Consider the following 8,041-nt stretch of genomic DNA (forward strand, 5'->3'; position numbering starts at 1 on the left):
TATATACATGAAAGTTGCTATTACTAATAAGACTTACATATTAGAAATAGAAGCTCAGATATATTAAGGAAGTTACCCCAGTTTCAAAAGCTATTATGTGGTGGACATGGTTCATTCCATCCTTTGTACTTGTCATCTTCAGAAAATCTGCCCTCTGTTTCTCTGCTAAAGGAGCTAATTCCACTGTTGGGTAAGATGCTTCCAGATGAATTCTTACTATTGCTTTTCATGAAGGTCAGAAGTGTGTTCATGTCTTATTCCTTACTGGTAGTTTGTAATCTTAACTTTAGAGAACACATATTTAAAATCTTGATATGAAATGTACAAAAGCTCAATTTTTAAAATCTCGTTTGGTTATACAATAGTCTTTTTGCACCTGTTAAAGACTAAATTTGGTATTATCTCCAAAATATGAACTTTTGTGGTATACCATCACATTCAAGATGGGGATTAAAATAATACTTATAATAAATGCCACTAAACAATCTTTCTAAAAGTAATGACCCAGCCATCCTGTGTCCCCCAATAGCACCCTCAGACTGGGTAAAATGAAGACAATAAAAAGATAATCAGTGGCATCTTAGGGTTGGGATTGGACTTTTGCTTCTTGGTAATGCTTCTAGCCATACATTAACAATCTCTCTGAGCTATTCAAGTGGCTGTGAGTTTTTCGTCTGCTCGCCTTGATCAGCAAAGGTTCTCAGAGGTCTCTAGTTGTTGCTTATGCTCAGATACCATGACATTCTCATTCTATAATGTCATTTTATTTTTAAGCCCATTAGAGGAAAAGGAGAATCCAAGAAAAAGGAAGGCTCCCATGTGTGTACCTGCTGGTGTGTGATGATCAGAGTCTAAGAGAAGACCTGCACAAAAATGGGAGTACTCACATAGTTCATCTGAGAACATGGTCCACATTTTCAACAGTGTAATAACAGACTTAAACATTTTTTTCTAATCAGAGAAGAATATACTCCAGACAAAGGTGCCTCCATTCCCTACTTATAAAGAAACACATCTCATGGGACCAGCAGAAACACAACCAGAACAGTCTCTCTGGATTGCTTTCTGGGAAGTGTGTGGCAGATCCTCTTAAGCCCTATTTGCCAGTTTCTCTCATCTTCCAGTATGAGATAATATTGCTGATATTATTGCAAAGAGAGACCCTAAAGTGGGAAAAACACTTCTTCAAGATTGTATGCATAAATAGGCACCATTTATAACACAAGGTCACTGACAGTATTACCCCTGTGTTTTGTTGGCTTTACATGTTTAAACTTCCCCTTATGAAATCACTTATCACTTAAAAAGTTATCTCATATTGCTGTGATTATACATTTATCTATAATAAATATTGTTATTTAGAGTAGACACATATTTGATAACTATCGGTTATGAATGAACCTACTATCAGCATATTTCACAATTAAGAAGTTGTGGTGCTCACAGTTTACTTTCAAACACAGTGATTTTTTGCACTATACTATGATGAATTGGACACTGAAGCCTTTTGCTCAATAAAAAAGTTAAAATATATTATAAAGTGTTTGCAGAGGCTTGGTATGAGTTACTCCATGCAGACTTCTAGATTGAACTATTTGATTGAAAGACTTATTTTCAAATTAAAAAGTAATTATTTAATTAATAGAAATAAAATGAAAGAAAGAAAATAAAGATCAAGATAACATCATATATGTATGTTTGTCACTTGATGTACTCAAGAAATAAAGAGAACCATTTTCATATATGTCAATGACTATATTAATTTGAATAAACAAGGCAAGTTGCATAAAGTTCTTTCTTATTTTGAAGTAGTTTTATTTTATTTACATGATTAAGCTTTTCAATGAAATGAATTTACTGCAACAGAAAGGAAGCCTTAGATTAATAATGACAATTCAATGTGACCTCCATGGCAAAATAAATTATAACCATATCCATTGTAGTTAGAAAAGTAATTGTTGTGATAATAATACAATTTAGCTATTGCCAGAAAGTATCTTCATAAAGGACAGGCACCTGTTGGAGTTGTCAGCATTAGACTAGATTTCATATGGTGGGAGTTGCCTGCTTAGTAGTCTTACTTATTAGGCTGCAGTTTAATTATAGCTAGCATTGACTGTGTGCTTCTATGTATTGGGACTCTGTCAAGAGCACTATAAGCATCATTGGTTTCAATATTTACCATAAATGTTTTAGTATTCTCTCACTTATTGTTATAGTAGAAAATTTAGTCTCAAGAACTTTAAGCAAATTAACCAAGGTCATAGAATTGAATTAAAAATAGAACTTTATTCTAGACATAAAATGATATTTATCTTCCCTTTTTGTTAAAAAGTAAAATAATAAGTTCCTTACTAATTCTAATTTGCCAATTCTCATTCACAACAACACTTACTATATGTGATTACTCTAGCTTCCAAATGTATTTTCATGTTTGAATTAATGTTCAAAAGCTCTGTAATGTGGATCATATTAACCTCATTTTATAAATAAGGCCATTGGAACTCAGAACAATTACGATGTACCTAAAGATAGATGGTAGGAGCTCCCAGACATTCCCAAGCTTAGCTTACTTTCCACTACATCATCACTAATTCCTAAAATGATTCCATGAAGAAAGCAGCTGTCGCTGTGAGGAATATGAATAATTCCTCCCTGAGAGTAAGGAATTATTAGTGGATTTATTGTAAAGATCTGGACAAGTTTTCTGTAAACAATACTAAAATTTGATAACAGTACACCATAATTTTATACTGAAATGCAATATTTTTATTGTTATGTGCCTTTTCTAAGATATAACCATACTATGACTAAGAAATTTTGCAAAGTAACTCTAATCTCATTCAACTTTATGTAACTATCAAGAGAGAATTAATTAATTCATGCATACTTTTTTTTTTGTCTTTTTGAGACAGGGTCTCCCTGTAGTCCCAGCTGACCTGAACTCACTATGTAGGCTAGGCTGTCCTTGAAATCACAAAGATCCGCCTGCCTCTGCCTCCCAAGTGCTGGGACTAAAGGCGTGTGCCACCAGGCCAGGCCTTCTTGCATACTTTTAAAAATTATATTTCAGTAAAAGGTTTGGTAATACTTATAGTAATTTATTGGCTCCTTGAAGTCTAGCTGCTTTTTTAAATAATTAGTGTATGATACTGAATATCAAAGAATTTAAAAGCTCTAAGGTAGACAAACAATTTAAGGTAATGCTCATTTATATCCTAATACTAGAAAAATTTGTATTAAATTTAAGTATATAATCACAGTGCCATGAAGATAAGAATATTTAATATAGTATTAAATTGTGAACAAATCAGGTAGGGTGAACAAAAAGAAAATATTTTATATTTACAGATGAGACTATACTTCACAAAATTGCAAAAAAGTACAGGTTTAGGAAAAGAAAAAAAGTTAACTTATATAAAGGAAACAAGAAACTTAAGAAACATAATTTCAAATAAAATATTCTAAAAATTATAAGTATTCTAGTCCAAAAAATGCTAATAATTTGGAGGATATTATTTTGTGATACATATTCATAAAAATGTAAGTTATACAGGAAAAAAAAGTCACATGCAGTTGACAGTACTCCATGGACTTAATATATCAGATATGCCTGATTAATCCAACACATCCTTTTCATAAAGAGAAAAAGTGATTTTATCTATTGGAACAGTAGTGATGCTTCCATGTTGGTGGTAATCAAAAGTCGTCTAACTGGACTCCTTGAGGCCCATTCACTAGGAGGGAAATCATGTGTAGTTCGTACTATAAATATAACCAGGTCAACATGACTGGAGAGATCATAGATGCTAGAGAAGAACCTACTTCTGTCACTTCCAGAGACCAGTATAATTTCTTACTATATTCTCAGTACATATTCTTATATTTACAGAGAAAGATAACACTCATCACTCATCAAAGACACTTGTTTTTGCAACACATGGAGGTTATAAAGTTGGAGAACTGATCAAACACAGAGAATAAGTGATTGTGAGGTGTGCAGCCCTAAATGGGATATCTACATGAAACCTCTATACCTATAGCTCAGGGAACATTGCAGAAGATGAAGTAGAAAGACTCTAAGAGCCAGAATGCCAGGGCACCTGCTGCTAGTTATTGCATTCTAGCCATGATAGGAAAGGTTACACTAATAGAATCGCCACAGTACGATAATCTAATAAGATCTGGCTAATGAAAAAAATGAGTTAGCATGCCAAGGTGGATGGAGAAAAGTTCCATGTCACCAGCTCAGGATGAAGAGCTACAGGTACTCAATGGATACTGAGGAAATATATATGCTTATGCACATACATACATATTTATAAATGTATGTATGTGGTATATTTGAAACAGCATTAATCAATGAAGAAGAAAAGAATGTGAGAGGGAGTGGAGGGAAATGGAAGGAGTTGGGGGACTGAGAGGGGTGGGAATAATGCAGACTATACTTATGTATGAAATTCTCAAAAATAAAGAGCAAAAGTTTAATGAATTAAATATATAAAGAGGGAAATTAACGTTTTGGAATTTCTAGAGGCATCCTGAAAAGTCCCAATGTTTAACTTAGGTCAAAACTTTTTAATTTAGAGCTTTATTTTTGTATGTTTAGCAAAAGCAATCAAGGTGGTAGATGAATACAAAGAAACTCTATTGTCTGGATACCACAAGGTTTTTGTACCTAAGAAACCATAGTAGTTATGGCAGCATGCACAAACTTATGCAAACCAAAGCTACATAGGGGCTCATTATAGATGGGGGAGTAGGGCAGGAAGCAGCCCTAGCTGAGGATCTATTGGCAATGGATGGATGCTGGGGAAAGGAGAGTCAGTTTCGTTGACTGGTATGATGCCTGGTAGGTTGACCACATGCTAAGGAATAGACCCATACTGAAGAGAACTTGGGAAACACAGATCAGACTTGATACACCTTTAGAAAAAGACAATAGATGGCATGGGGGAATTAGTGGGGTGGTAGTATGGGTCTGAATATGATCAAAATACATGTATGACACTCTCAAATCAATAAAAATATTTTAAAAACATAAAAGTAGCTAGGCGTGGTGGAGCAAGCCTTTAATCCCAGCATTCAGGAGGCAGACACAGGTGGGTTTTTGTGAAACCAAGGTCAGCCTGGTCTACATAGAGAGGTCCAGGCCAGCTGTGACTACAGGGAGACTCTGTCTCAAAAAAATAAAACAAAACAAAACAAAACCCTCAAACACATAAAAGTTTTTAAAATACTTGATTAAATAGGATTTCAAATCATTGTGATATAACATTTATTTAACCTTAGACATCCAAAAGGAAAATATTCTAAGATTTTTTTTTATTTTGAGGAATAATCAAAAACAACATGAAGCACAGGAAATAATTCCACCATGAAAAACAACTCTTAATGTCTAAGCAGATGAAGCTAATTTCTCTGATGTCTCAGTATAAACAAATAATCTAAGAAAACATTATTTTCCCAGAAACAGTATCAAATGATAGGCTTATATCAGTACAGTATTGAATTCATTTAAGGAAAACCATATAAAGAATTTTTAGTTTTACCAGACTTGAAGATCTTTTTCTGCAAACTGATAACTTTCTGGATCCAGTGTTTGTTTGTTCTTCTTGGCCTAAAATAGCAGTAATTTTACATTAAGACAGCATTGATCTTTTTCCTAAATAAAATCATGTAAAATCAAAAAAAATCAGTGTAGTTTGCCTGAGAGTATAATATATTCTTTTTGTAAATTTTCACAAATAATGTTTAATTTCATTAACAAATTACTTTGCTTAGGGTTTTATTTTGTTATCCAGGTTGTCCATTGACTTGCTATCTTCTTACCTCAGGTTCTAAATTGATAGGATCACAAGTATGTGCTACAATGAACAGCTTCTGTGGTTGTTTTAATAATGTATATTAATAAGATTTTTAATGATTAGCAGATTCTATTTTTGACAAGGGAACACAATGACTTTGTAATTCTTAAGAGCTTATGCTTCCTCAATGGTGTAACTTTTTTGTTTGTTGGTTTCACTTTTGAGACAGGAGCTCCCTGTAGCCCCAGATAGCTTGAAACATATTATATAGGCCAAGCTGGGCATGGTCTCACAGTGATCCTCCTGCCTCTGTCTTCTTTCTTAGTTCTGGGGTTAAAAACATGTGTTCCTATGCTGGCCTTCACCATATAATTTTTTAATTATTTTTATTTTATGTATATGTGTGTATTACCTGCATGTAGGTAAGTGCACCCATGTTATGCAATACTTGCAGAGGACAGAAGAGGCTGGTGGATCCCCTGATACTGGAGCTATGGACAGTTGTTAGCTGCCATGTGGGTGCTAGGATTTAAACCCAGGTCATCTGTAAGAACAGTCAATGTTCTTAATCACTGAGCCATCTCTCCATCCCAACCACCATATAATTTTTTGAAAGTGACATCAGATGTTTACTAGTGTTACCCTTCAGCTAGATGGAATTTTTGGCTCTGCATTGGTAGAAATTACCAAAAGACTAGTGTAACTTCTACAATGTTTGTGCTTGTGTTTCAAGCTCCTAAGTGGCCAAAGGCCCATGAACTTACAGCTCCTTGTTACTAAAAACAGTTGCTTATAGCTTGAAGATCTACAGTCTAGGATTTACAGCTCCAGTGACTATTAGAGACTGACTTCTGGCCCTTGATACTACTGGTACTAAAAATAGCAGCTGGTTTGATTCTCAGCACTTCTCTGAACAATCAATGGCAGTGATCACAACCAGTTACTTCCATATTTTTGGTGTCTGGATCATTTGCTCCTACAATGACTAATCTTGTTTTTGGGCTTTCGGTGATAGCACTTAGGGCTTGAGCAACTCCCTAGAACTTTTCTAACAACCACAGCCTGGAGCCCCTTGCCACAGCCTTCTTCCCACCGCAGGCCTCTCTCCTACCCGCAGGCCTCTCTCCGGGGTAAGTCCATTGCGCCCTCCACGCCTTGATTCCCCCAGCCTCATTCAGCCTCCCATCTCTGCCACCTTTCTCTCCTCCGAGTTTGGGCCATGTCCTATTCCTTGTCTTGGGGCCCCAGACACTTGGGGAACCTATACTGCTCCTTGATCCTTTTCATCCAGACCAACATAGTGCCTTCTCTGGGCCCCAGGAGCACTGCTTCTGGACCTGGCCCCGCCCTCACCTCTCTCTGCTTCCCTGGACCTGCACCACCTGCCAGCCTCTTTCTGGGGTGGGGGGGGGCGGGGGGGGCTGATCTTTCCTCTTCCTGATCCTTTGCATCCAGACCAACCCACCTCCTCAGTACAGTCCCCAGTAGGCCTTGGTGCCTCTTCCCACCCCCATCTACCTTTGCATCTCTCTGTGGCATGGCCACCAGCTGCCCTAGACCAGCATCTTTCCTGGGCCAAGCTCCCAGGCCAGTCCAACACCCAAACTCCTCAGGCCAAGATCATTCCTGGAGGGATCCAGACCTTAGGAGAGAGCCTGAGAGCATCTGATCCTCATCTGACTTGGGCCTCTGTGGGAACACCTAAAGACAAAATCAATCCGGCCACTCCAGTATAAAATCAAAAGAGAGAACCAGAAGCTTAGATGAGCCAGCTTTTCATGCCCAAAAAGTAAACCACAAAGACACATAAAGTTCACAAAAAGAAATAGACCTAAACTTGAAGGTCTGAGTCTGACACAAGAATCAGAAACTACAAAAGAAATTCACATGTCAAAATCACAGAGAAAAAATAATAACATGAAAAACAAAATAACATATCCCCACCAAATACCAATAGTCCTATAGAAGAGTACAATGAGAATCCCCTAGAGATAATGCAGGACATAGAACTCAAAAGAACAATTATAAACATGATAGAAGAATTCAGTGAATTTAAGGAATACACACACACAAAAAAAAGAAATCAAAGAACTGAAGGAAGATAGGGATGAACTTCTGAATGAATTCAGAAAAGAGCTGCGAACATTGAAGATTACTCAGGCTGAAATGAAGAAGGAAGTGAAACACTCAGTAAGCCAATTAGAAACGACAGGAGAAAGCCTCACCAATAGGAT

Source organism: Nannospalax galili, unplaced genomic scaffold (genome assembly GCF_000622305.1).
Source record: "Nannospalax galili isolate Female #2095 unplaced genomic scaffold, S.galili_v1.0 scaffold881, whole genome shotgun sequence".
NCBI classification, from domain to species: domain Eukaryota; kingdom Metazoa; phylum Chordata; class Mammalia; order Rodentia; family Spalacidae; genus Nannospalax; species Nannospalax galili.